The sequence below is a fragment of the Elephas maximus genome, chromosome 23 (genome assembly GCF_024166365.1).
Source record: "Elephas maximus indicus isolate mEleMax1 chromosome 23, mEleMax1 primary haplotype, whole genome shotgun sequence".
NCBI lineage: Eukaryota > Metazoa > Chordata > Mammalia > Proboscidea > Elephantidae > Elephas > Elephas maximus.
This window is the reverse complement of record NC_064841.1, coordinates 67,287,329-67,306,748: the sequence shown is the minus strand read 5'-3', so window position 1 is coordinate 67,306,748 and position 19,420 is coordinate 67,287,329. Positions and strand designations below refer to the sequence as shown.

The window sequence follows — 19,420 nt, the reverse complement described above, 5'->3', positions numbered from 1 at the left end:
GATTGTGCTTTGAGTTTCTCCCCAATTTTAAGGGCAAAGGCTACACATATTGTATATTTTGTATTTATGGGTATGGATGATGTATGTTAGACATTTAACTTCATGGCTAAATTTGAGGTGTTTGTGCAGTTATCCTATCTGTAGGCCATTAGGCCCTTTTATCGAAAAGAGCTATTGAAAAAAGTTTCATGTCAATAGCAATTTGAAAGCCCATAAACCCAAACCAAACCCATAGCCGTCAAGTTGATTCCGACTCATAGTGACCCTATATGACAGAATAGAACAGCCCCAGAGAGTTTCCAAGGAGCGCCTGGTGGATTCAGACTGCTAACCTTTTGGTTAGTAGCCACAGCACTTAACCACTATGCCACCAGTCTTTCCAGTTTGAAAGCATGAAAAGATAACTATTAAGTTCAGAAATAATTAATAAACTACATATCTTACGGTTTTAAATTTATGATTTTGAAGTAAACAATATTTAATATCCACACTATTCCATTTTATGGCTTTCAAGTAGAATGTTTGAGGTTATTTTAAATTAAAGCTTAGATGATCAGACCTCCAGAATAGGATGTAATGACTGAACAAGACATTTTTAAGTATCTGTACTTCCTATTTTAGGTTTATTAGTCAAGCATATTGTTCATTAGTAGTTACAGATTGATACAGCATAACCAGGACTTTAAACTTCTCTCAAATGAGGAGACCACACAAATAAGTTAAAAGTCAGGGTTGGCACCGCACAAATACGGTATATTTACGTCCCTATAGGTTTCTCTGTAGGTTTCAGTGTTGTCTGTTGTTATGATTTCCCTGTGTACTGACAGATATTAGTGAAAATCAGAAAATAAGAGATGAAAAAAAATATAGGTAATAAGGCTTTAGGTTCTTTAGAAATTCCCTGATAGGAAATGCAAATCTTTCCAAACAACGTCTGTGGCTTTTGTTTTCACGTGGTCATGCAGGTCTTTTAAGATATCCTGCGTCTTGAGTCCCACTGTATGTGGTTGGACGTGATTGCTAAGAGCTGTTAGCATTTCCTTTTAAACTTTATAATCTAAGGACTCGTACCTTCTTATTAGTCTGTCATCTAAAGGAACCAAAGGGGAAAAGCTCCGGTTATCTGATCATAAATGCTGTCATGCATTATATTTTGTTTGTACTTGAAGTACTTCGCTTGGTACAGAGGGAGGCAATAACAGCCTTGATTCTAAGACTCTCTGAAAATTAATTCTCGTGTGATCATTTGGGGGCGGATTCCCAAACAGTTTAGACTTGTAGTGTCTATCTGTAGGGTTAACATTTAAGTAATTCCTTCTCAATATTGTAGAGGTACAGTAATATCACAGAGTGATCTTTAATTTTTGTGGCTTTGCCGAGAAAAGACATTTGAGTTGGTTTGCCTCCCAGTAGGAGCTGAGTAGACAGGCTTTCATGCACCAAACTCTAAACTGGAAACAGGTAAACTGTATGCTGGATTATTCATCTTCATGACATTCTATGTTGATTTCCTTTGTGCCATATCCAGATATTTAATTAACTTGTATTTGACTATTGCAGCTTTGCCTTGGCTTTGGTCTAGGGAATCAAAATGAGAGCAATTTGCCCTTGCTTGAACCAGTGTATTAAATTCAGCTTAGTGCCAATATCCTGTCTTTTGGAGCTGTCATTGGTGAGAGACTGAAAAGGAAAGATGAATCTTAGGAGACATAAGACTACAAGAGACCTAGCTGACTTTTCATTGAAAACCTTGGAGAAACTTGTTTTCATTTTATTAAGAAAGATGACAGTTTCCCCCACCCTGTGGTAATTTTTTTTTTTTTTTTAGATGGTATCAAGAAGTTTTCTCAATTACATTGCCAAGGAAGAGTGCAATTATATGAGATGACTTTTGCTTCATATTTCTGACCTGTTTACTTGGAGCTCCAAATTGTAGAAGAAGGTAGAATTGTTAACATGGGTATGTTACTGTCTTAGTTACCTAGTGGTGCTGTAACAGAAATACCACAAGTGGATGACTTTAACAAAGGGAACTTAATTTTCTCACAGTTTAGGAGGATAGAAGTCCGAATTCAGGGCACCAGCTCCAGGGGAAGGCTTTCTGTCTTTGTTGGCTCTGGGGGAAGACCCTTGTCATTGATCTTCCCCTGGCTTAGGAGCATCTCCGTGCAGGGAGCTCGGGTCCAAAGGACATGCTCTGCTCCTGGCTCTTCTTGCTTGGTGATAATGAGACCCTTCTCCTCTCTGCTCGATTCTCTCTTTTATATCCCTAAAGAAGGTTGACCCAAGACACAACCTAATCCTGTATATTGAGCCCTGCCTCAAGAACATAACTACCTCTAATCCTGACTTATTAACATCATAGAGGTTAGAAGTTACAGCATATAGGTTAATCACATCAGATCACAAAATGGTGGAAAACTACACAGTATTGGGTGTCACGCCTAGCCAAATTGACACACATTTTGGGGGAACATATTCAATCCATAACAGTGACCATGTTATTCTTTTTGCTTTGATTTATATGCACATTTAACATCAAGAAACACAGTAAATGTTTTCCCTATGGAATCCTCTGTTTTTTTTTTTTTCTCTTTGTGTGCTTGTGCCTGTGAGAGATGGAACTCAGTGGGGCTGCCTTGTTTTTTTCTGGGTCTTAGAAGTTTTTCGCCTTTGATAAGGTAAAAATCTTACCACTTTTTTTTTTTTTATTGTACTTTAGATGAAGATTTACAGAGCAAATTAGTTTCTCATTAAACAATTAGTACAAATATTGTTTTGTGACATTGGTTGCCAACCCCATGACATGCAACACTCTCCCCTTCTCAACTCTTACCAGCTTTCCTGTCCTCACTTGCCTTCTCGTCCTTGGCCCTGAGCTGGTGTGCCCATTTAATCTCGTCTTGTTTTATGGGCCTGTCTAATCTTTGGCTGAAGGCTGAACCTCAGGAGTGACTTCGGTACTGAGCTAAGAGGGTGTCCAGGGTCCATACTCTTGTGGCTTCTCTAGTCTCTGTCAGGCCAGTAAGTCTAGTCTTTTTTTGTGAGTTAGAATTTTGTTCTACATTTTTCTCCACCTCTGTCTGAGACCCTCTATTGTGATCCCTGTCAGAGCAGTAAGTGGTGGTAGCTGGTTAGTATCTGGTGGAGGCTTGGTAGTTATGGTCCATTAGTTCTTTGGACTAATCTTTTCCTTGTGTCTTTGGTTTTCTTCATTCTCCTTTGCTTCAGATGGGATGGGACCAGTGGAGTATCTTAAATTGTCGCTCACAAGCTTTTAAGACCCCAGATGCTGCTCATTGCAATCTTACCACTTTCTATTGCTCATTTTAGTGGAAAATATTTGGGCATTCCTTCTCTGACAGGTTTCCATCTTACACAGGTTCCAGCTTTTGCAGGTTATAGTGTACATATGTATACATGTATATCTACATATCTACATATGCTAGAACTCTGATGGCACAGTGATTAAGCACTACGGCTACTAACCAAAAGATCAGCAGTTCAAATCCACCAGCCGCTCTTTGGGAACCCTGTGGGGCAGTTCTGCTCTGTTCTGTAGGGTCATTTTGGGTCAGAATTGACCCGAGGGCAACAGGTTTGGTTTTGATTTTATATCTGCATACATGTTACCTAAGTGTACAGGTGATACACAAATGAATCAAACATCGAGATACCTCTGCAAAATTTTTAAGAATTTTTTAATTTAAATTTTTTAAAATTTTGCTTTAAGTGAAAGTTTACAGTTCAAGTCAGTTTCTTGTAAAAAAAAACTTAAAATACATTGTTATGTGACCCTAGTTGCTCTCCCTACAATGTCACAAAGCACTCCTTCTCTCCACCCTGTGTTTTCCATGTCTATCTTCTCATCTTGCCTCTAGACAGGAGCTGCCCACATAGGCTCGTGTGTCTACTTGAGGTAAGGAGCACACTCCTCACCAGTATCATTTTATGTCTTATAGTCCAGTCTAATCTTTGTCTGAAGAGCCGGCTTTGGGAATGGTTTTAGTTTTGGGCTAACAGAAAGTCCGGGGGCTATGACCTCTGGGGTCCCTCCAGTCTCACTCAGACCAGTTAGTCTGAACTTTTTACTAGAATTTGAGGTCTGCATCCCACCTTTCTCCTGTTCCATCAGGGATTCTCTGTTGCATTCCCTGTCAAGGCAGTCATTGGTGGTAGCTGGGCACCATCTAGTTCTTCCAGTCTCTGGCTGGTGGAGTCTCTGGTTTATATGGCCTTTTCTGTCCCTTGGGCTCATATTTTCCTTGTGTGTTTGGTGTTCTTCATTCTCCTTTACTCCAGGTGGGTTGAGACCAATTGATGCATCTTAGATGGCGGCTTGCTAGCTTTTAAGACCCCACCTCTGCAATTTTTTAAATCTTAGTGTCAATCGTATTACTTGACACCTAGTAGGTTTACTGAGTGTGTGCAGTTAGAATAAATTTGATGCCTTTGGAAATATTGTTGATTTTTTTTTTTTTTTTTTAACATACCCTTAATCTAAACATCTCCAGCCTAAACTTGGGGGCATAACTCTAAGTAGAAACAACCACTTTAACAGTGGTTTTTATTGATATAATTATTATGTTAAAAATAAAATATTTAAACATCTGAATTTTTATTTGCCTAGATACATCCTTTACTAGAAAATGTCCTCAATCTTTCATGTTCTTCTCTGTATTATATATGGATCTTCTGGTACAATTCCGAGCTGGATAATTATATCTTCTTTAGCCTTGTGATAGCCAACATGCTCCGAGTTCTGTTAATCTAGATAGGCTAGTTCTGTGTAACCCTGTCTGAAGGCCACTAAATACTTTGTATTCTTATTGATTTTCTTTGACAATTATTATTAAATTGCTCATATTTTAAAAATTATTTTTGTTGCTGCTATTTTTCTTGGAGCCTGGTGACCCAGAGCTTAAGAGCTCAGCTGGTAACCAAAAAGTAGGCAGTTTGAATCCACCAGCCACTCCTGGGAAACCCTATGGGGCAGTTCTACTCTGTAGGCCACTATGAGTTGGAATCGACTTGAAGGCAATTGGTTACTTTTCTTACTGATAAAGACAGCAATGCAGGAGCTTGAACTTTGCAGTTTGATACAGGTTAGAACCGTAGCTGTAATTTCTCTGTGCCTCAGGTTTTTTTTCTTCTTTAGCAAGAGAAAGAGCTTACCTCGTTTATATTTTTGTAATGATTAAAAGACAATTTATTTGTAAAACACCTAACACAATATCCAGCACATAGGTATTTGTTTATTAGTTCCTTTCTCCCCATTTCCTTGTCAGAAGCAATGTTAGTTTCTTTCCTGCATTCTCCAGTGGGTTATTTGTGCTAAAATTATTTTTAATTAGTTGATATAATATTTTAAAGCTTTTACCCATAGTGAATGCTATAGGTAATGATATAAACCAAAGCAAAAACCAAACCCATTGCCATCGAGTCATTTCCGACACATAGCAACCCTATAAGATGTAGTAGGACTGCCCAATAGGGTTTCCAAGGAGCGCCTGGGGGATTCAAACTGCCGACCTTTTGGTCGGAGCCGTAGCTCTTCACCAATTTGCCATCAGGTAATGCTGTAGGGTACATAAGTAAACTTAAAAAAAAAGTATCCAGATACAGGTTCAGGTAACCGATTTAAAGTCCTAGTTGAAGCTTTATTCTCACAGAATTTCCTTTGTACTTTATAGACCTAAGCAGTTCTTTACTTTTAAGCCTTTAGGGCCTAAAAAACCAGAACACTTTGTATTTTGCCCACAGTGGAACTGGCTGCAAACAGACAGTGTTTAAGTCCTTGTATTGCTGGTTTGTTGTTCTTGAGCTAAAGAAGATCGTCAAATATCTCTGCTAGAATATTACAGTCTCTGCTTTTCCTGTGTGTCTTGTAGAGCCTTAGCCTTCTATATATACCAAAATGAGTATTTTGTAATATTTTCTAGACTTTTATATTATGTACATTTCACTTCACTTGTGTTTTCATCTTTCTTTATATTTAATGATAATTAAAATTTTTGAGGTAAAGCTTATGGGTTGCTCCCATTCTGTGATCCTTTTTGTGAGGCATATTTTAAAGCAACTTTTTTCACATCCTTATTCTACTATGGAAGGAATTCACTGGCCAATGCTTCCTTTACTTCTTTGGATTTAAAAATCTCGTTTGCTGCTTTTCACTCTTCATTTTGCCACTGGGATTTTCTTTCTTTTCAGCGCTTCTGTGTTTAAGTTTTAGTTTGCTGTTGGTGATTCTCCTCGGACCTGAACGCTGTGAGTAGCCTACCCCATCAGTTTTTCTTATTCATGCAAATTGTAGCTCTTTCCTTTATTCATACCTGAATGCTTTGGGCTCTGTCATCCTTTTTTTTTTCCTCTAGAAAAAAAGAACTTAGGTATTTCAATTTTGGCTTATATTTGCCTCCTTCAAAAACCTGGTAGGAAACGACCTGCCGCATAAATGAAAATCCTGTGTTGGGTGGGAAAGAGGCTGGACACAATGAGTTAACACTTCCCACTCTAGGATTCTGCTGACGGGGGCTGTTTCTAACCACTGACACCACTGGACTTGTGATGAGTACTTACTACTTGGGAGTGACAAGAAATAACAGGCTACTCTTTTTCTTGGGCATACCACTGGAAAACACACAATGCTCTGAGAAAAGATAGTTTAGAGAACCTAGCAAGTAAAGATGATCTTAGTCAAAATGTCAGTCAGCTAATTACCTAATAATTGATTTCCTATTGGATATTTAATATCCTTCTAGGAACAATTTTCATTTGAAGTTACTTCATACTTCCTTTGATATTTAGGTACTTTGGTTATTTAGAATTATATATTGTTGCATGCCACTGAGTCAATTCTGACTCATAGCGACCCTATAGGACAGAGTAGAACTGCCACATAGGGTTTCTAAGGATTGGCTGGTGGACCTTTTTGGGTAGCAGCTGAGCTCTTAACTACTGTTTCACCAGAACTCCAGGGAGTTGTAGAATAGTAGGGTCTATTTCCAGGAGAGGCTGTAGGTGAGAAATAGTATCTTTAGGAGAGTTGTAGACTAGGCAGTTGTATATACCACTCAAAAGAGAGGTCTTGTCTACATAAATACATGGGTCATCGTCAGTGTATACTTGATACTGAAAACTTAGGAATGGGTGAACACACAGAGGAGAGAGGCAGAGAGCAGAACAGAACCTAGAGCAGAGTCCTTACAGACTCCCATGTTTAATGAAATAGGACCAGCCAGGCATTTTTATTGAAAGTAGAAGCAGCTGACTTATTCCCTAAAATTTGAATATCAGTGTGAGAAATGGACTCTACCGCTTCAGAATTAATAGTAGATGCTTTCATTTTAATTAGGTTTAAACTCAATAAAGAAAGAAGATGCATTAGTACTCTCCGTTCTTGTTATGATTTTTGGTTTTGTGTATATAGTTTTTAGTCTGTTGCAGGATTAAAAAAAAATAACATGGCCTTTATTGTTACTGTACTTGTGGAGTTGACACTGAGTTCTCATAAGACTAAAAATTGGTTATCTTTGTATCGAAAGAAAAAAATATGTTTCATTACTAGAATTAGGAATACATGGTCCTAAAACAGAAACTAAAGTTTATATTTAGAAAGGTAGCCTCCCATATCACCAGTCTTATTTCCTAAACTTCATGTCTTTATTTTACTTCACTTAGAAGCTGTGTTTATGTGATAGAATTAATTAGTTCTTTTTAAATCGAGAGTGCTTGTCTTCTGCATCATTAATGAATTATGATTTATGTCAAAGAGTTTACTTTATGTCAAAGATTCACTAATATACTCTAGAGTCTTATACTTTCAACTAAAATCATTTTATTTGTATCACTACATGCCGACTCTGATTTGATCACAGCTGCGGTTTGTACACTTTACTAGAATGAGGAGACAAGGAAGGCAAAAACTTAATCCTGGCTCCAGCTGAGCACCTGCCTCTAGATCGATCCTATAGCTAGTAGTGAAGATTAACTAAACCAATATGAATGTTGATTTCATTTGTGGGGTGTAACTATGGCAGTTTTTACCAGACCAAGTGACTTTTCCTATCACTCGGTTTATTTCCAGTTCCACTGAGTAGAACCTGTTCATAACGACCCTATAGGACAGAGTAGAACTGTCCCATAGAGTTTCCAAGGCTGTAATCTTTACTGAAGCTGACTGCCACATCTTCCTCCCTCAGGGTGGCTGGTGGGTTCTAACGGCTGACCTTTCAGTTAGCAACTGAGCATTTAACCACTGTGCCACCAAGTCAGCTGAAATGACTGGCTAGATATTATGGCTTATTTAGTCAAAGTCTTCCTTTTACTTTGGCTCTGACGCATTGCTCTGTCTTTCTAAACTCTGGTTTGTATACACTTAGCTATCTGAGATAAAATTTAATTTATAAAATTTATGCTGACAATCTCCCATACCTCAAGCATTCTTTATATAGAACCCCAGCCCAGTGCCGTCGAGTCGATACCGACTCATAGCGACCCTATAGGACAGAGTAGAACCGCCCCATAGAGTTTCCAAGGAGCACCTGGTGGATTCAAACTGCAAGCATCAGCAAAATTCACTAGCAAACTTATGTTTTTATGAAATTACTTCAAGTTATTGGGAATTTACTTGAAATTGTATAAAGAACATATCTAGACTGACTTTAGAAAATTTCACTTTAGCCCTAGATTGAAGAATTTCCAAAAGAAATTGGTTTGGTTTTGCATAGTAAAATTCTTTTTGTTACGTGTTTAGCAAGGGTAAGCAGTCTGACACAGCTGCTTATCAATATTATAAAAATCTGACCTACAACTTTTTAATATTATTATTTATTTACTTTCAATCAAATACGTAAAGCATTGTTTTTTGCTCTGATAAAAAGTATTTCTTGTCTTACACCTTATTCACAACTGGATGTAACCTTTTAAATGATCCGTCATACACTTAGACTTCAAAATACTTACCTTTCTCTTGTATTCAGTCATTTGTGCCCATTAAATGGCAAGTTCCAAAAAGGTGCAAGACTCTGGCTAACTCATTATTGAATGTTCATTACCTAAAGGAGTACCTTGAAGATAGTAGGGACTCAATAGATATTTAATAATTAAATTTAATGACTCACTCATTTTTAATATCTCTTCAATATATAAGCAGAGCCTGGAGAAGAAAGGATGCTATAAGACAGAGAAGTAAATAATAGTGGCATCCTCTTTGCCCTTTGAAACTACACCCAGGGGAAAAAAAACATGCCTGAAATAATAATTCCTTTCTAATTTGAACACCAAAAGAAACTTCAGGTCTGGCGTGGGTCACATCAACAATCGAATTTATACTCTTAGGGTTAAAAACCAAACCTGTTGCCATCAAGTCGATTCCAACTCATAATGACCCTATAGGACAGAGTAGAACTCCCCCATAGGGTTTCCAAGGAGTGGCTGGTGGATTCGAACTGCTGACCACTTTGTTAGCAGCCAAACTCTTAACTACTATGCCACCAGAGCTCCTCTTGCTTGATTTCCTTCTGTAGTAGTGGTTCTCCACCTTGGCCACATATTAGAATCACTTGGGGAGCTTTAAAAATCTCAGTGCTCAGACCTCACCTCAGTCCAATTATATAAGAATTTCCTGGGGGCAGGATCTAGGCATCAGTATATTTTAAAGACCCTTAGGTGATTCCAACATAGAGTCAAGGTTGAAAACCTTTGTTTTATAAAATCCCTGTTGTTGTTAGGTGCTATTGAGTTGGTTCCAACTCACAGCAACCCTATTCACAACAGAACGAAACACTGCCCAGTCCTGCACCGTGCTCACAATTGTTGCTATGTTTGAGCCCATTCTTGTAGCCACTGTGTCAATCCATCTCATCAAGGGTCTTCTTCTTTTTCGTTGACTCTCTACTTTGCCAAGCATGATGTCCTTCTCTAGGGACTGGTCCCTCCTGATAACATGTCTTCCCAACTTGAAGGACTCACCTTCCGGCACTGTATCAGACAACGTTCTACTGGTCATAAGGTTTTCATTGGCCAACTTTTTCAGATGTAGACTGTCAGGTCCTTCTTCCTAGTCTGTCTTAGTCTGGAAGCTCTGCTGAAACTTGTCCATCCTGGGTGACCCTACTGGTATTTGAATCAGTGGTATAGCTTCCACATCACAGCAACACGCCAGCCACCACAGTACCACAAACTGACAGATGCGTGGTAGATAAAATCTCTACCAAATATTTTCCCAGTCTGATTGAACTCCACTAGAGATGAGGGCCTTGCTACCAAACTTAGCCTTGTGTTTATTTCATTTTATTCAAGTAGTGACTTAATTATAAGAGTGATTATATACTGGTTAAAATACATAAGGTAAATCAGGCTCACCAATTTAATACTCAACTGTTGGTAAACAACGTTGAAGAGAGAGTGACATTTAAATTTGAATTATCTTCTCTGAAGTACTATTACAGTACTTTTGAATGACTTCCAAAAGGCTGATCATAAAAATCACTTCAATCATTTTCAAATTTTACTTTAGCAGTAATCAAGTTACTTGGTGTGACTCAGATGAACATTCTGCTCAGTCTTAGAGAGTATTGTGATCATCTTATTTTCTGGGACCTGGGGAAACAGAGAAGTGATGGGCAGATGATTTTCTCACTTCCTTATTATACCTTACTGATTTAACACTCAGTATTTATTTATTTATAGTTAAAAGTTAGTCCCTTTTGGAAATGCACTAGTTTCTTAGGCCAATAATGTGATATCTAGGAAATTTCAAATACAGTGAAAGAATTTAGGGGAACAATGAAGGTTTGGTTTTAGAAAGCTCCTTGATTTTAGAGAAGAATTTTGGCAATTTAGCCCCCGTCCCCCTCACACACATACACACAAACACACACCTGTGTTTCTGGCTTAGGAAATCGACTATCTCAAGACCATTTACCTAAGTATCAACTCTTTTGAATGCTTTTACTTTTCCTTTAGCCCTTCAGTAGGATTTGACTTCTAAAAGTCGTTGTTAAGTGCTGGGTTTGAGTCCCATCTCTGTCCTTCCTCATTCTGTGTGGGCTTGTAAAGATTATTAGCTTGTCTAAGCCTCAGTTTCCCCAATGGTAAAGTAAAGATAATCTCACATGTATCGTAGGGTTGTTATGAGGATTAATAGTAATAACACATGTAAAATCTCACAATAGCCCCTGGATCATTGTAGCTGCTCATTAAGTATTACATTTTGTATTAGTATTACCGGCAGATTACGATAGTTACAAAGTAAGCTCCCTTAAAACAGAGTCCTGAATGTCCAGAGTTCTGTAGATAACATCTTTACTCTTCTTTATGAGAAATTATCCTCAGGCATGATCTGGGATTGTGCCTTCACCAGCCTGAGTTTCCTGTGGAGAGCGCTAACACCATAGCTCGTGAATAAGGATGTCCCTCTTAAAGGCCACAGAGTGTAGGATGAATGAAACCCCTAGGGTTCTACAGCATTTCCTCTGGAGGGCCAGGTGAGCTAGCCTTTGTAGGTGGTACTCTTTGGGTCACCTAAGATCCTTGTAAAGCCTCTTTCTTGTTAGTCTTGTCTGCTACATGTAGAATTGTCAGATTAGATACAGGACATCCAGTTAAATTTGAAATTCAGATAAACAGCTAACAGATTTTACTAAAAGTATGGCCCAAATATTACAGGGGACACTCTTGCACTAAAAAATGGTTCCTTGTTTATCTGAAATTAAAATTTAACCAGGTTTCCTAGGTAGTTTTTCTAAAATATAATTTGGCAATCCCACCCACATGCTATGTAAGAATGGATGAGATGGAGGCAGGTGTCATCCTCAAGTATTTCTGAATGAACTAGAGAGGAATATTGTTTAAATAAGTGAAAAGGCTAAATTATAGCACTAAGATGGCTCCATTTGTTGAAATACTAGAAATATAATTGATTACAAAATAATGCAAGTAAAATTAGATGATGATGATCCAGACAGAAGAATGTCTTACTTATTATTTAATACCAAGAATTTATGTTACGTGAACCCTGACCTAAACCTCTTCCAACTACATGCTTACAGTGTATTAAAGAGAATGAATAATACAGAAGCCCTGGTGACACAGTGGCTAAGAGCTTTGGCTGCTAACCAAAAAGTCAGCAGTTCAAATCCACCAGCCACTCCTTGGAAACCCTATGCCGTAGTTCTAGTCTGTCCTATAGGGTGGCTATGAGTCGGAATCGACTCAATGGCCACTGGTTTGGTTTTTATGATAATATAAATGTATCCTACTTCAGGAAAATGTGAAGTTAAGGAGGGTTAAATTGCAATATTCATGATTCTGAATGATTTCTTACTTTATAAAAGGAGTGCATTTACAACATGTTTTATGTATAAAGATTTTATTTACATATATTTTAATGTAGTAATTCCTGATCACTCCAGAATGCATTGAATTCTCCTTTCTGTGAAGCTTAATCCGTTTACCTTTGGTATTAATTTACTCATTCATTCAAAATTAACTAAGCATCTTCTGTGTACCAAGAATTGTGCTTGGTCTTGGGGAAGTAAAAAGTTACGTAACAGAACCTCTGCCCACCTGGAGTTCAGGGTATAGCTCTGTGAAGAGAGATGTAATATTGACACTATAATGCAATGTGACAAGTGCTGTAATAATGGAATGAATTGCTTCTAGATCCAGAAAAAGTTGCCTAAGGTAGGCTTCACTGAGGAGGTAACATTTAAACTGGGTCTTCAAGGGTAAATAAAAGTTTGCTGGGTAAAAAGAATTAAGACTATTGTAGGGAGAGAGAGAGAAGAAAAACAATCAACCAACCAAACAAAAACACAACAACCACCACCCAGCATGTGAAAGAGCCTGATACAGCTTGGAAATAGTAAGGAGATGGCAGGGGAGGCTGTACTCTAGGAACAGTGTGGAGTGTGGCGTTGGTGCTTAAAGACAAGTGAGATAAGCTTATGAATTACATTTTATATCAAGTTAAGAGTTTTGGTTTTGCTGTCTAGTCAACAATGCCTAATCAACAATGAAATGTTCCAGCTGGTAGAGAACTAATTGTTTATATATTTCCGGAATATACCTGGAATGTGGAAAAACAGGTGGTCAGAATTTGTTGCAATAGTTCACGTGAGACACGATGACAACAGGAGTAGGGTAGTTGTACTTGGAGTGGAAAGGAGATCTTGGGTGGGAGATGCTTCCAAGTTAGAATTAATAGGACTTGAAAATTATTTTTTGATACCAAGGCAGAAGGTACGAGGATGAAAGATAGGGATAATACACACACACACACACATATATATATATATGGAAACACTGGTTGCATAGTGGTTAAATGCTACGCTGCTAATCAAAAAGTCGGCAGTTTGAATCCACCAGGCTCTCCTTGGAAACTCTATGGGGCAGTTCTACTCTGTCCTATAGGATCGCTATGAGTTGGAATCAACTCAATGGCAAAGGTTTTTTTTTTTTTTTACTGTGTATATATATACATATAAGTTGTGTATATATGCTTTTTCCCAAGGTCTTAAGATTATTAGAGGGAGGGACCCTACCCTAACATTTCTGTTTGATTCCTCACAGTATATCAAACAATGCTCAATAAATTCTTGTAAATATAAACAAGAATTAAACACAAAATATGTGAAGATGGGACATGTTTGTATATCTTTTATTATTATTTTAATAAACTGACTGAGTATTATAGGAGTACCACAGGATGGCAAATCTAAGTTCATTTGGTTAAATAAGATAACCCAAGTGTTTCATATACAATGATCTTATCAAACTTAACCTTACTTTTTTTTTTATTAACTTTTATTGAGCTTCAAGTGAACGTTTACAAATCAAGTCAGACTGTCACATATAAGTTTATATACATCTTACTCCATACTCCCACTTGCTCTCCCCCTAATGAGTCAGCCCTTCCAGTCTCTCCTTTTGTGACAATTTTGCCAGCTTCCAACTCTCTCTATCCTCCCATCCCCCCTCCAGACAGGAGATGCCAACACAGTCTCAAGTGTCCACCTGATATAATTAGCTCACTCTTCATCAGCATCTCTCTCCTACCCACTGTCCAGTCCCTTTCAAGTCTGATGAGTTGTCTTTGGGGATGGTTCCTGTCCTGTGCCAACAGAAGGTTTGGGGACCATGACCGCTGGGATTCCTCTAGTCTCAGTCAGACCATTAAGTATGGTCTTTTTATGAGAATTTGGGGTCTGCATCCCACTGATCTCCTGCTCCCTCAGGGGTTCTCTGTTGTGCTCCCTGTGAGGGCAGTCATCGATTGTGGCCGGGCACCAACTAGTTCTTCTGGTCTCAGGATGATGTAGGTCTCTGGTTCATGTGGCCCTTTCTGTCTCTTGGGTTAACCTTACTTTTTAAAAACCTCTTATGCCTTGTAATTTTGATCATTTACCTTAAAAATGTAATTGTCTATAGCCCTTTTAAAATTTTAGTAGAATTAGTCTTCCAATTTTACAGTTAAATAATACAACCCCAGAGAAGTCTGAGATAGGCCGAATTGCGGACTTTTCAATTCATGGTGGTAGGTTTGTAGCTGTGTTTAAATCATAAGGCCTGAGACAAAGAAGCAACAAGCAGTGATGTTAATAGAAGGGCTTTTCTGTTTTAGGAAGCATAGTTCATTGTACACAATACAATTAGGGTGCTATTTAAATATCATCACATATGTTATATGTTCTTATACTTTTTCTGTGTAAGTTTTTCTTTACATTCAAGGTACTTAATGCCTACGTAAAATGCTATTTGATTGTGAGTTTAGTATTACATGGGTGTATTGTGAGGTTGTCTTTGAAGTCATCAAACATATCCAGACACTAAAGCACCAATGCTTCACCTTGAACAGGTAACGAGCCACATGGCCAGAGTAGGGTGGAAGTGCGACACTGTAACACCACGTGTGGTAATGTCTGCAGTGATATACTGTGTCACCATGACTCAGCATCACTCACATATTGATTCCTCAGCCCAGGGAGCACATAGGAGATCAAAGCTGGTCAATACACAGGAGAGCAAACTGGTCTGTCAGATTGCCATTAGTTCCAGGCACTGCACCTGTGTTCTGAATGGCGCATCTTTCTCATTTCCCTTTATCTTCGGCTACAGCCAGGGGAAGCAGGCTGGATCTGGACAATTTATTTTCTCACTCTTGCTGAGAAGAGGGAGAGCAGCAGAACGCTCGCAGCTCTACTTTTTCTGTGCTGCAGTGGGTATGTTGGCTGTTGCTGGGTGCCTTTTAATGAAGGGCAGTGACATGGTGACCAGATGTCAGGAACCTCCATGTGGCTAATACCAGTATTCTACTGTTAGGCCGTGTGACCTGGGCATGTAACAGATGGACCAGCTATTCCATGCTTACATCGAAAAGACAGACATGACTAGTTTTTCAACGAAGAAACTGATGAGTTGTGCTAGTCTGTTGACTGAGCGCTCGTCATAGATTCTTGATGAGATCTTTCTGGAACAAGCCCTGTGAAATGGTGTAATGACTGCTGTTGGCACACAAAAGGCTGGATTCTGTTAAACAGAATAGGTCTCCTTATCGTCTCTTATTCATATTCATTTAGGTCAGGAGATATACGTAATCAATTATACATCAGCTTTCTATGTTTTTGAATTTAGAAATGACACGGGTTAAGTTCTCTTGGTGGGGCAAAGCATCTAATATAACAAGGCACCACTTCAGGGCCTTTAATATCAACATTAAAAAGAAGGCAAGTTGCATTTTCTTTGCATGGAAGAAACTAATAACTAATTTAGAGTAATTCTGAAATGAAGTCATTGTATTATTGTCATGATTGGCAAATCCTTTAATTTTACTAAGTATCTATTTGGGATAGATGTAGCTTTTGATACTAGGTCTCTCTGAGTCCTAATAACCTTCTTATCCTCTCCATCTCCTTGCCTTTCCCCCACACCACAGCCTGAGTATTTTGGTGGTTTAGGGTTAAATGTGGATCTGTGGTAGCCCATTTCCAAGATGGCCTCCAGTGAGCCTCACCTGCTGGTATTCATGCCCTCTAGTAGTCCTCTCACCAAATGAACAGGGCTGACCTGTGTAACCAATATTGCATAAATGACAGAGCATGACTTCTGAGACCAGCTCTTAAAAGACATAGTCATTTCTGCCTTGCTCTCTCTTGGATCTCTCACTCTGACAGAAAAGGGTTGCCATAATGTGGGAACACTAAAGCAGCCCTGTGGAGCTCCATATGGTGAGGGACTGAGGCCTTCTGCCAACACCCAGAATCGGCTTGCCATCTCTGAGAGTGAGCCATCTGAAAATGGATGCATCAACCACAGTCAGCCTTCAGCTGACTGAGTCCAGGCCAACCTCTTGATGGCAACCACACGGGAGACACTGAGCCAGAACCACTGAGCTTCTGGACTCACAGCAACTGTGTGAGGTGATAAATGTCAACTGACCTTTTAAGTTGCTAAGTTTTGGTATGATTTGTCATGCAGCAATAGATAACAATACAGATTTTTTGGATTACTTTGCCTTGTGTTTTTTTTCCTCAACTTTTGGACTTTCTTGTATATGACAGTGAATTGTTCAGTTACCTGTCTTGTAAAGTAGTATATTTCATAATGATTATCATGTAATAGTATGTTAGGAAATTTTAGTTGAATAAGTCTTATTAGTAAGGTGGACAATAAGGAAGACCGAAGAAGAAGTGATGCCTTTGAATTGTGGTGTTGGCGAAGAATATTGAATATACCACAGACTGCCAAAAGAATGGACAAATCCGTATTGGAAAAAGTTCAACCAAAATGCTCCTTAGAAGCAAGGATGGCAAGACTATATCTCATATACTTTGGTCATGTTATCAGGAGGGATCAGTCCCCGGAGAAGGACGTCATGCTTGGTAAAGGAGAGGGTCAGCGAAAAAGAGGAAGACCCTCAACACGATGAGTTGACACAGTGGCTGCAATAATGGGCAAAAACATAGCAACGATTGTGAGGATGGCGCAGGACCAGGCAGTGTTTCGTTCTGTTGTATATAGGGTTGCTATGAGTCAGAACTGACTCAATGGCACCTAATAACAACAACAACAGCAGCAGTGGTCCTATAAGGTCACTAAAGTTGAAACTGTTTCGACGGCAAAGGGTTAGCAGTGGTTAAGAGCTATGGCTGCTAATCAAAATGTCGGCAGTTCAAATTCACCAGCTGCTCCAGGGAAACCCTATGGGGGCAGTTCTACTCGGTCCTATAGGGTTCTTATGAGTCAGAATTGACTCAATGGCAATGGGTTTGGTTTGGTTTTGGTTTAGTAGTTCTAGACAAATTCCACATAAAGGTCTTTGCTAAGAAATTGTATATGCTGCTAATTCAGGAGAGAGACTTTTTGCAATTTATTTTCCAAGAAATCTGTATTTTTCTGCTTTAAAATATTAACCTGTTTGAGATTAGTTTATGTTTTTAAATCAGATTGTGAGCTTTTGAGAAAGAACAATCTAAGGACGTTTCTATTAGCAGTTTATTCTTGTGGAGAAGACAGAATATAGAAGTAACTGCTTGTTTCTTGGCAAGGAGAAGTGTTTTCAGTGTTTAAGTCATCATTGTATTGCCTAGGTAGGAGGAGGGTAGGATTTATAAGAAGGAGAAGCCTGCAGTGGAGGGAAGAAAGCCAAAGTGTGAAAATTATTATTACCGGCACCACTGATGAACCAAAATGTGCATCACAAATTAAATATGTCCTGATTACTAGCCTCTACATTGTTTATGTGATTGTGTATTGTTTATACTTAGCTTATGTTTAAAAGACCGTATATTCACAACCATAATGGTTTTCAAAAATATATTTCAGCTTCCCGCATACCAGTACAATATGTATTCTGTAGGGTATTCTATGTGTTGGAACTGACTAGACGGCACGTAACACCAACAACAATATACTACACCTTAAAAATGTTACACTCTAATGTTGCACAATCTTTCAGAAGTGGACTCAAAGCTGGGGATTCTAGTTTCTCCCAAGATATTGGGAGGAAGAATTTGGATATGAGTCAAGTCTTGCCAGAGGGTTTTGACACTAGTCCACGAACCCCCAGTAAGAGGCAACAAAATGCTATTTCTTTTCTGTTCAACATTTCCTGAATATCTGTGTTTCAAAATCCTTATTCTATTGAATGAAAGGAAATTTTCTTAACAAAAGCCTCCTCATTGGTTATTCATGTTTATTTTTCCTTCCCCAGCTTATCCCCTCCCCTCCCCTCCCATTAGCAAACACTCTCTACATACTCTTCAAATACTCTTTTTAAATGCTCTCTAAATTTTCTGTCTTCACTTATTTGTGCCAGTTGGGCAAATGATAGGAGAGAGAACGTCATTTGCATTAAACGATACAACATGGTTATTTCATAGAAACAGCACACCAGAGGAAAAATGTATATATATATGCAAAACATATATTTACATATACAAATATGTATATAATACATATATGCATTATACACATATATTTACATTATATATATATTTACATTAAAGTTTGAGGAAGGGACCTGTTAGGAAGGAGAGACAAAAGTCTAGACATAAGATGATAAGGACCTTACTTAGCAAGGTGGGTGAGTCAGATAGAGATGTTGAAGGAACATCTAACAGATTTTAGGAGATAAATGAACAGAAAGAAGCAAAGTGAACGCTTAAGATTTCTAGTTAAAGACACACTTCTGCATAGGAAAATATGATTTCAACATTTTGATATGCATTGCAACTTCAATTGAAAAATTCCTGAGAGTTAGATAAAGCAGCAATTATTATCACCATTTTCCAAATGAGAAAACTGCTGCTCAAAGAATTTTAATTGATTTGCTTAAAGCCTCACGGTTGTTGTTAGGTACAGTCGAGTTGGTTCCGACTCATAGAGATCCTGCGTACAACAGAATGAAATGCTGCCCAGTCCTGCTCCATCCTCACAATTGTTGCTTTGTTTGAGCCCATTGTTGCAGCCAGTGTGTCAGTTCATCTCATTGAGGGTATTCCTTTTTTCCCCAGATCCTCTACTTTACCAAGAATCATGTCCTTCTCTGGGGACTGGTCCCTCCAGATAACATGTCCAAAGCATGTGAGACCAAGTCTCGCCATCCTTGCTTCTAAGGAACATTCTAGTTGTAAGTCTTCTAAGACAGATTTGTTCATTCTTCTGGCAGTCCATGGTATATTCAATATTCTTCACCAACACCATAATTCAAAGGCATCAATTCTTCTTCAGTCTTCCTTATTCATTGTCCAGCTTTCTCATGAATATGAGGTGATTGAAAATACCATGGCTTGGGTCTGGCACACCTTAGTTCCCAAAGTGACATCTTAGCTTTTTAACCTTTAAAGAGGTCTTTTGCAGCAGATTTGCCCAATGCAAATAAGTCCACCATGGGTATTTCATGGTATTTGAAATATAC

General features: G+C 38.5%; 1 protein-coding gene across 1 annotated transcript in view; it reads left to right on the top strand.

The window, feature by feature from the left end:
* Positions 1–19,420, top strand: part of FGF14 (fibroblast growth factor 14) — a 729,563-nt gene that overhangs the window by 17,475 nt on the left and 692,668 nt on the right. The gene's annotated exons all lie outside the window — the stretch shown is intronic.